The sequence below is a fragment of the Lampetra planeri genome, chromosome 5, assembly GCF_965212315.1.
Source record: "Lampetra planeri chromosome 5, kcLamPlan1.2.h2, whole genome shotgun sequence".
NCBI lineage: Eukaryota > Metazoa > Chordata > Hyperoartia > Petromyzontiformes > Petromyzontidae > Lampetra > Lampetra planeri.
In genome coordinates, this window is record NC_136111.1 from 23,276,523 (window position 1) to 23,285,765 (window position 9,243).

Genomic DNA, 9,243 nt, shown 5'->3' on the forward strand with positions numbered 1-9,243 from the left:
TTTTTTTTATGTTGGTAGGCTTAATAGTATTTAATTTTATATTTCAACACGACCCTTTACATTAAATTGGGTATTGGCTTGCTTTTTGTGATGTGATTATTGTGCAGCTATTTGCATTGTTCAGAGCCATAGAATGTCCGCCTTTCAGTATATTCATAAGCGCGGTTGTCTTTGGGGAAAACTTGTAACTGTAGCATCATAAACGGTAAATGCAGAGTTTAACACTGCCATTAAGAACTTGGGTGAATTGCAATGGGGATTTGCTGCTCACGTGAGCATTGAGGCGATGCTCATCTCCTCTTCACAGACCTGAGCCAGTGGTAGAAATTCCACATTCCTATAGCGGTGCCAAGTCTGCCCGTAGGACAACCACTGTTAACTTCGCCATGAAGTGGAACTCATTAGACGTCCCTGTAGGGATCACGAGCTCAGTCAGCCACCAACCAACGCTTGAACTCGCAACTTTACGATTGCGAGCCGCTCGCTCCAAGGCTGAGCTCCGTGATTGGGACTACAGACGTCTGGGTAATCCGATGTATTTATTGTATGGGCGTTTGAAGTGGTCTGTACATTAAGGCTGCCCATTGAATTTCACACCAGCACAACACTGGAACACAACCCGTGCATATCGGTGCATTAGAGGCCACCAACGTTGAGCATGCTTGAAGCTGGCATTTTGCGCTCCCAATTAGTCGTGACGTACCCATTAGATCCCGGCGTGATTTTTCCGAGTTTGGATAAGAGTCGAGCCTTTTCTGCTGTCGAGCTTGCACCATGACCGGACGATTGACGCAGCGCGTGGCGAAAGCTTTCCAGCAGACCGGGCCACGAACCCACGGCGGGACTCGGAGCGCGCTTGAGAGAGAGCGCGCGCGCGCGTGAGAGTGTGGGGAGCGGTAGTGTAGCGATAAGCGCTGCGCTATGAACCCGGCAATTTGGGTTCGATTCCCGCTCACGGCCAACAACGGTGACGATTATCTGAACCGGTCCTGGGCCTCCCCTAGGTCGACTCTGCCTCAAATGAGTACCTGGTGTGGTGTGTAAACATCGCCACTGGGGAGACAAAGGCGGTCGGGCGTGGTGCTGGCCACCCACCCCCTCGTGTACCGTTCCGGCCTTCATAGGTGCTCGCTAACAACACTTGCCCCTACAGTCTGTTAAGGCTACACGGGGGATTTTTGTCTTTGTAAATATCCTCACTTGGTGCCGACCGTGCTTGGCGTGCAATGGCAGTACTCGTTGCCTGCCGCCCATGGACGTGTACCCATGGACGTGTACCCATGGGCGTGTATCCACCTGCGCAGCTCCGCGTAGTCGTCGTCGTGGTCGTCTGTAGGCTTAAAGCGCCATCCACGTGTCGTCACCACCTCCGTCCTGCCGCTCGCTCGCTGTCTGCTAGATTGCCACGGCCTGCACGTGCCGTGCCGCTTGTCGACGATTGCGCCGCCGTCTTGGGTTGCTTTACAATGTTGTGATGCTTTCACCCCCCCATCGCTTCTCCGTGGTATAATAGTAATACAAATAACGACAATGGTTATGATATGAACACGAGGAGATGTGTTTGTTTAAACGGCTTGGAGCTGTTTTTTTTACGAAGCTTGATATTGTGTGGGAAATAATGTTGTGTTTTAATGTCTCACGCGTTCATATTCTTTATCTCTCTTTTTTAATAATAACAATTCTCATCCCAAACTCAAATTTGTGATATAAATGTCCGTTAGTAAAAAAATAAAGAATTGATATATTGTAACTACCCGGCAGCCTCGTGTGTTATTGGTAACGCAATCATTCAAAACAAGAACAAAATGCACCGCTTGTACAGAAAATGATGATGATGTGAGCCACCTGTTTCAGATGTCTATATGTTTTATTGTCTGGAAAGCAGACACTCTTCAATTATATTTATGCAAAAACCGGTAATCCCGCTGCAACGTCAGAAATGCAGATTTATCGCCATGACATTCACATTTTATACAGCAATGTGTTGATGACCACAATAGCCAGTAAGCCGAAGTGGACATTCTGGTGACATTTCTGCAATGAAATTAACAAGGAGTCGATACCCCTCCTCTTCCCATAGGCCTCCTCCTCTCTACGTAAAAACTAAAAATCCCATCAACCACGTGGATTTCTGGGAGTGATTTTTCAGGCGCATAATTTTCTTATTTCACTCCTACCATGGTGACTGTTCCCATGAACTAACGTCATTTATTCCTCCAGCCACGTTGAGGTCTCCCAGACGCTGTCTCGTCTCTCAATTGCTCTACCTTGACAATTCCTTCCCATCGTCCCTTTCCCAAGCTATAAAAATAACTTTGCTTAATTCAACACGTGTGTTTACACGGTCGATATCTATTACAAATTTGACTGCTGTTGTTGCTGGCCGCTTGACATGTTGGCCTTTCGGGCCCCGTGCTCAACAACTCTGTTTAAAAACCACCCCAACAGCGGGAGCAGTGGCGGCAGCAGCGGTGGCAGCGGCAGCAGCGGTGGCAGCGGCAGAGCAACGCGTGGCCGACGAGAAGAACTTCCCGGCGGTCGGAGCCTCCGGCGCCGTCTTGCTCGGAACAATCGGAGAATCGCGGCCATCCCCCCGACCCCCCCGGCTGGTGGCAGAGCTTGGCACGAAAGACTGACATGGCCAGGGGTGGTGGGGGCAGTCGGAGAGAAAACGCAATTTCGTTTTGGTCGGTGTCCGCAGCGCGGCTGATAATAACAATACGTGGTCGGCAGGGTTGCGCGCCGCTGTGATGGACGACTCGAGGGCGAGGAGGAAACTGCATCACGCGGCGCGCGGCCGTGGGAAGTTTCACTGCGATCGCTGAGAGCAACTCTCACACGGGGAGGATGCACTGATCTGTCTCCGGTTGCCAACCGTCGGGGCTTTGACCCGGGTATGACCCGGACAGTCCCGGGACTCGGCGTCTCGCGTTCGAGCGGCAGGAATTATTTTGTACTGAGATCTGGTACCACCGGTATTGCTGTGTTGAGCTTCATCGCAGTACGCTGCACAGCATTGATCATTGTAGACCGAGGCTGACTTGAGAAACTTGGCCAGGTTTCGTCAACAGTGGGAATGGTGGAAACCATACTCTGACGGACCACAGCGAATACATCGCCAGAATTTTAACAAAAACATCCGTTTTCATCCGTGGGGGTTCTTATCGTGGAACAATAAATTACTTAAAACCCACGAGAGTGTAACTTTGGCCTGGTTTGTGCTCGAGTTCGATATGTCATAATTGTTTGACCTAAAACTACAACATATACTTGTTACGCTGGATGATATACCATGACAATACAGATGTGCTATATTGATTAATATACTTTTTCAACATCAACAGCCATGATTTACCCACTGCTGGATAAAGGCTTCTCCAATGTGCGCGTCCCGTATCCACGACCATATTGTTGAAAGTGGAAACACGTCAATGCATAGCGTGTTTAAGATGGACTCCAATTCCATTTGTAAAGGGGCAGCCCTGCAATATCCTGCTCACACCACTGCTGGCGATAGGCCCTCTTCGACAGTGAGCTCTATTGTGGCCCACTCTTCCACGCCGGGCAGACATCGTGGAGAAGGAGGGAGTACCCTGCACTTTACCCCACCACGCACGACCCACCGAACTGCGGTGTGCCCACTCATACCGCCCGCGTGGACAGAGTTGGGGAGGTTTTGTGAGCTTGCCCGTCACTTAAACTGCTGCGCCTGGAGGACACACTGGAGACCCCTGGGATGCAGGTCTCGTGGCCTCACCGTGACGCCACTGCCACATGACTCCATTGTCACGTGCACGAGGGATTCGATAAGCAGATTCACCGAGAGGAAATGAAAGTCTTAATGTTTCAGTCGAATGGCCTTGCTTGGGAAATGTTAAAGTTCACTGAAGCAGCGTCGTAATAACTTAGAACATAACGCCCCGTCACATCGGTACTGCACATGGCAGAAGCAGAATATTGCGGAATAAATACAATTAGAATTACATGCGTCCATGTAATGATTCACATTCCATATGGATTACAAGTGCGAGTGGGATATCGAAACCGCGTGTTGTCGCACTCGTGTCGCTGTGCATGACGAGTTTTGATCTGAAGCCACTTGCTACTTTATACATCGTTTCGGCTTTGTGGCGCCCACTTCTGTCCCCTGTCCACATCTGAACATCGACATTGAAACACCGCAGTCGATATCGTTATGCCGTTGTGGAACGATTGCCTCGCTCTGCTGATGAGACACTGGATGTTGAAACAGACTTCGGGTGGTACGCTTGTGTTGAACCAACATGCCCTCCCAGAAGACCGTGCAGCTGCTGGGAGGTAAACAATATACCTTTGTGCTTTATGTGGAGAGACAAATGATTGAATGAGGCGTATTGGCAGCTTGTTTAATTAATTTAACATTTTACTTTTGCTGGGGTAAAATCAAGCAAGTGGGAAGGAAAGCCTTCACTTAGCTCATGCCGCCCTTTGAGAAATGTGCACTGCTGCATAGTTCATTGTGCACATTTGGCCAGACCTCTGAGTATGAGCCGGTCTTCTCTCGATACCCTGCATAACTTGGCCATGGGCGTATCGTCGCGTGATGAATGGTAAGTCTTCAGGCAGAAACACTGGTCATTTGTAAGAGTCTGGATCAGCCACCTTGGCAATTGCAAACGCACACATGTGAATTTAACGTGGGACCGCTCTTATAGTGACAAACTACATGGTGTACAAATGTTCTGGTGAAAAATGGGACTTGCAGATTCCTGATAGGTGGCAATTTTAATACAATTTTATATTTTTAAAAATCTATTTCACTGTAAAACATTTGGTAACCACTCAAACTCGATTTTTTTTCATTCTGTTCAAGTTGAAATGAGTACGTTTATACAGTGCATTGCATGTGTTCTCTCTTGACTGTGAATTCAAAACAAATACGACGAAGTGCATTACTTCGTAATGATAGTGCATAACATGTTTAAATTTTCATGATTATTAAAATAACCCCATGGTAATGGTATTAGATATTATACACATTGTTCAACCTTTCATAATGTTAATGCCTCATTGTGAATTATATAAGATCACTCCCCTTGAAAGGATATTGCCTTAGGGTGGCAAATCGTATACTCGGACTTAAGTAAAACAAACATAATCTCTTGCAGTCATCGGTGACCATCAATGAACTCCGCAATGTGAGACGTTGTCTTGGTCTCGGGCAGCCGATCATTATTCGAACCCAGATCCTCATCATTGCCGCTTGCCTTCTTCAGCCAGGAGAAGGCGACGCGGCCGCTGCCCGCACGGCGCCGGCCAACGAGAGACGACGTCTGCCGATTCGATCTCATCATGTCGGGCCAGAGTAGAAGAGTAGGCCAAGTGACCCTGTTTAGGGGCCCTCTAGAGTTGCCTCTAGCGTCAGCAGTGGCACGAGCAATTGCACGTCTGCACCTTGAGATATTATTTCGGCAAAATACATCTAAACGTTATGTACATACTTGTCTACATTTGCGAGTGACAGAATGGAATATGACATGAATCGATCATGGGACCTCCTTTGCCAGTAGCAAAATATGATAATAGGTTTTCCCCTTTTTTCTGGCAACAAAACAGGTGTCAAGATGTTAAAACGCCATATTGAAAACTTTTGACATGAATATAGTATCAGTTAACAACCAATCAGTCGATCTGCTGGCCAGCACAAGCCATAATTAACGAGTTTCAGCAGCAATGCTGATTCTGTCAATGAGCATCGGAAAACGAAGTTGATGGTGCCTTGTGCTCCGTGTGTTGTCGTGCTCGTGCTGCTTCACGGCTCTACAATGAGTTTTCTGGTTGTTCCGCGTGTTGTTCGGCACGATGTCCGACGTTTCGTCCCACGTACTGAGAGCCTTGTCAGGAACTGAATAACTCGGTTCCGATTGCGAACAACACGTGGAAAAACTCGAACACACATCGGAGAGCCTCGTAAACTCCTCGCATTTTGTACAAACGCCCAACAATTAAACGTGACAGCTGTAGACTCATGCCCAACCTATTACACTTAATTTGCTTTCACGACGATTCACCGGCACTCTGTCGTTTCCCATAATGCACCGTGGTGTCTGGCTGCGCGGGTGGGGAATGGGAATGTTCGTTACGATTTTCCAGTTTTTTTTTCCGTTTGCGGCGGCAGATTTAGTTGAAGCAGGCGACCGATCGTGCGCCGCTGCGAGCGTGCACGCTCCGGTGAGCATCGACTCCTCTCTGGCCGTGGGGGCGGTTGCCTTTGTAAATGAACACCGCGGAGGGATGTCCGATGTCGCTGACCTTGTTTTCTCTTGCGGCGGAGTCTGTGGGAGGTGGCGGACATTGACGACCCCGGCCATTCGTGGGATTTGTTTGAGATGCTGCTGCTGTGTTGGCCGTGGTGCACATGCACAATTAACAACAACACAAAACTCAACACATTCGTGAATAGCACTGTGGCCTTAAAAAAGAATATATGTAATTGGTAACGTTTCAGATTATTGTTCTTCCTCATAGCACAAAATGCAAACAAAATTTGCATGCTATGAGGAAGGGCCATTGGCCGAAACGTCACTGAATCAAGACGTGTTCTGTTCAGGCTGCAGTGTTCTTCACGAAGGTGTTGAGTTGTGTTCGGCCAATCACGTGGGGTCTCCAGTGAGAGCGTAAACCCTAACCGCATATATTTTAAATGCAATATCACCTCCACTCAAGGGAGTATCAAAACACTGTACACTGAAATGAAAAAAATGTTTTAGTAAAAGCCATGAGAAAGTAGTGAGTCTTGTACTCAAAACACACGGATGCTCGTAGCGTGCGGATCACCGCCGGCAAGACATTCCCGATCCTTGGGGCAACACTTGAGAAGCCTCGAACCCAGTGCCGGATTAAGCTAGTGCGGGGCCTGTAGCATATGATGTTATAAAAGGGCCCTAAATAAAAAAAAAACGTAAACATTAAAACACGAAATTTTAACTTGCATAGTAAAGTAATTGTATTTTTAAATTTGCTATACAGCCAGATAATACAAATGGCTAACCTTAAACACTCAGTCGTTCATAAAAGTTGAAGGCAGTATAGTACTATAGTAACAGAGCAAGTGCAGAATCACGGAACCGGAAATTATAGCTTGAAAGCATTTAACGCGGGGCCCTTGAAAGTGCGGGGCCCGTAGCATTTGTAGCTACTTTTGCTACTGGGATAATCTGGCGCTGTCAGAACCCCCCCACCCCAGGCGTCGAGCGCAATATCCGAGGCTGGGAGAGTAAGTCGGTCCTGCCCTGCAGAGTGTCGCGTGTCACGCGATGCCGTGAAGCGACGCACGCTCCCGTCACGGGGGGCACGACGTACGACGGTTCCCGCCGCAGCTCGCGGGGAGAGCGCAGCCCTCGGGCAGCTCTGCTTCGTCGTGGCCGGCACAACTCCGTAAATCGTACGCGCGTTTTCACTTGGACTTTTTCAAACCGAGCGATGAATCGCGGTTTGCATTTCACACGGGGCTTGTAAATGCCTGGCTCCTGGTTTAATTGCGCATTATACTCACTCGCTGTTTTAACAAGACAGCGCACCACTTTCAAGAGGCACTTGTTTGTACCCGATTGACAGCATTTCCTATTTCAGATCCCATCATTAGTATTAGCTATGTTGCGAGCGAGGCGCGGCATTTGTTATTTCTCAGCAATTTTCTCCGCCGTTTCCCACGGCCATTCCTTTCACTCGGGAAGAAAAAACAAACCGAGATGCGAGACAACGAGCACGGATTCGAACGACACCAGCTGCTGCTGCTCGATTTAGCGACAGGAAGGAGCATTCGAGTGCTCCGTGGAAGGGACAGAGAAGGAGAAACAGGTTCTCTGGCTCCTCGGAGGGAACGAAGGGGGATCTGAAAGACTGCGGCTCTCCGCCCAGAGCTGAGAAGTGCTCCCGCAACTCTTACAGACACGTTTTTTTTCACAAAACACCGGGTTTTGCACATTGCAACAACCATACTCTTTGGTTCTTTCGGTAAAGTCACGTAGGTATAAAATATAATAAAAATACGTGACTTTACCGAAATAACCAAAAGTATGGATTCCTGCAGTCACAAAAGCTTCAAATCAAGATTGGAACAATCATTTCGACGTTTTTTTGTGCCTCATCAACGCAGCTGGCTATTGACCGAATCTGCCGATTGTTGGCATTGATTACTCGGGTGCGGTTTTAAAATGAAAAAAAATATCTTCGTGGTGCGTGGTGGCGCGCGGACGTTTGTCAACGGTTGTCAGTGGCCCGTGAGAGTCCACCACCACCACCACCACCACGCGACCACCACCACCACCACGCGACCCCCACCACCACCACCACCACGCGACCACCACCACCACCACGCGACCACCACCACCGCCGCCACCACCACGCGACCACCACCACCACCACGCGACCCCCACCACCACCACCACGCGACGCGACCACCACAGGTCCCACGGGAGAGCCGCTCAGCGCGACCATGAAGCCGGACGCAGCAGCGTGAGCTGCGTTACTTTGGTGAAGTTAAGACGCAGCGAGAACAAATTGTACGATTTTTAAAATATGCTTTTTAACAAGTTTCAATTGGTCAAATCTCGAACACGTCGAAATGTCACCATGACCGATGCTTAAAGGTGCCCACTACATTTTTCCGTCACTTCATTCCGTCTGCTGGAACCCAGCCCTCGGGCAAAGATGACACCGGCACTCGGAGTGTGGACAGACAATGTTTAGATCCAGGGGTGGAGAAGGCCTCACCACTACCCATCCTCAGCACTGCCACCTTCGCGCCTGTGGACTGCTTGCGTGGACATTGGCCCACTCCTCGGAACGGAAGGCAATGTTTACAAATGACTGGAAACAACACTTTGCTCAAGGTCGTTTTTTTTCTATTTGACAAGGAAATTGAGTTTTTTTTCTTCCCCCCGTTCGCTTCGACCCCATCCGCATCAAAGTCCTACCGCCAGAAATTCCCCCCCCCCCATCGCAGTCAGCGGTCGGCATTGATGAAGCCAGCCTCGTCAACGGCACTGTCAGCCGTAGCGTCAGCACGCAGCAGAACTCGTACCCGCCCTGGCGGTCGAGTGTCGACTGCAGCAGCTTGGGGATGATGGGGGGGGGGGGCATTGGGAGCGAGGAGGAGTGGTGGGAATCACGGCTTTGGCCATGGGAATATCTTGACTTTCACCTTGCTGTGGGCGAGCCTCAGCCTCGACGAGCATTACTGCCGAAACAAAAGGGGGGAGG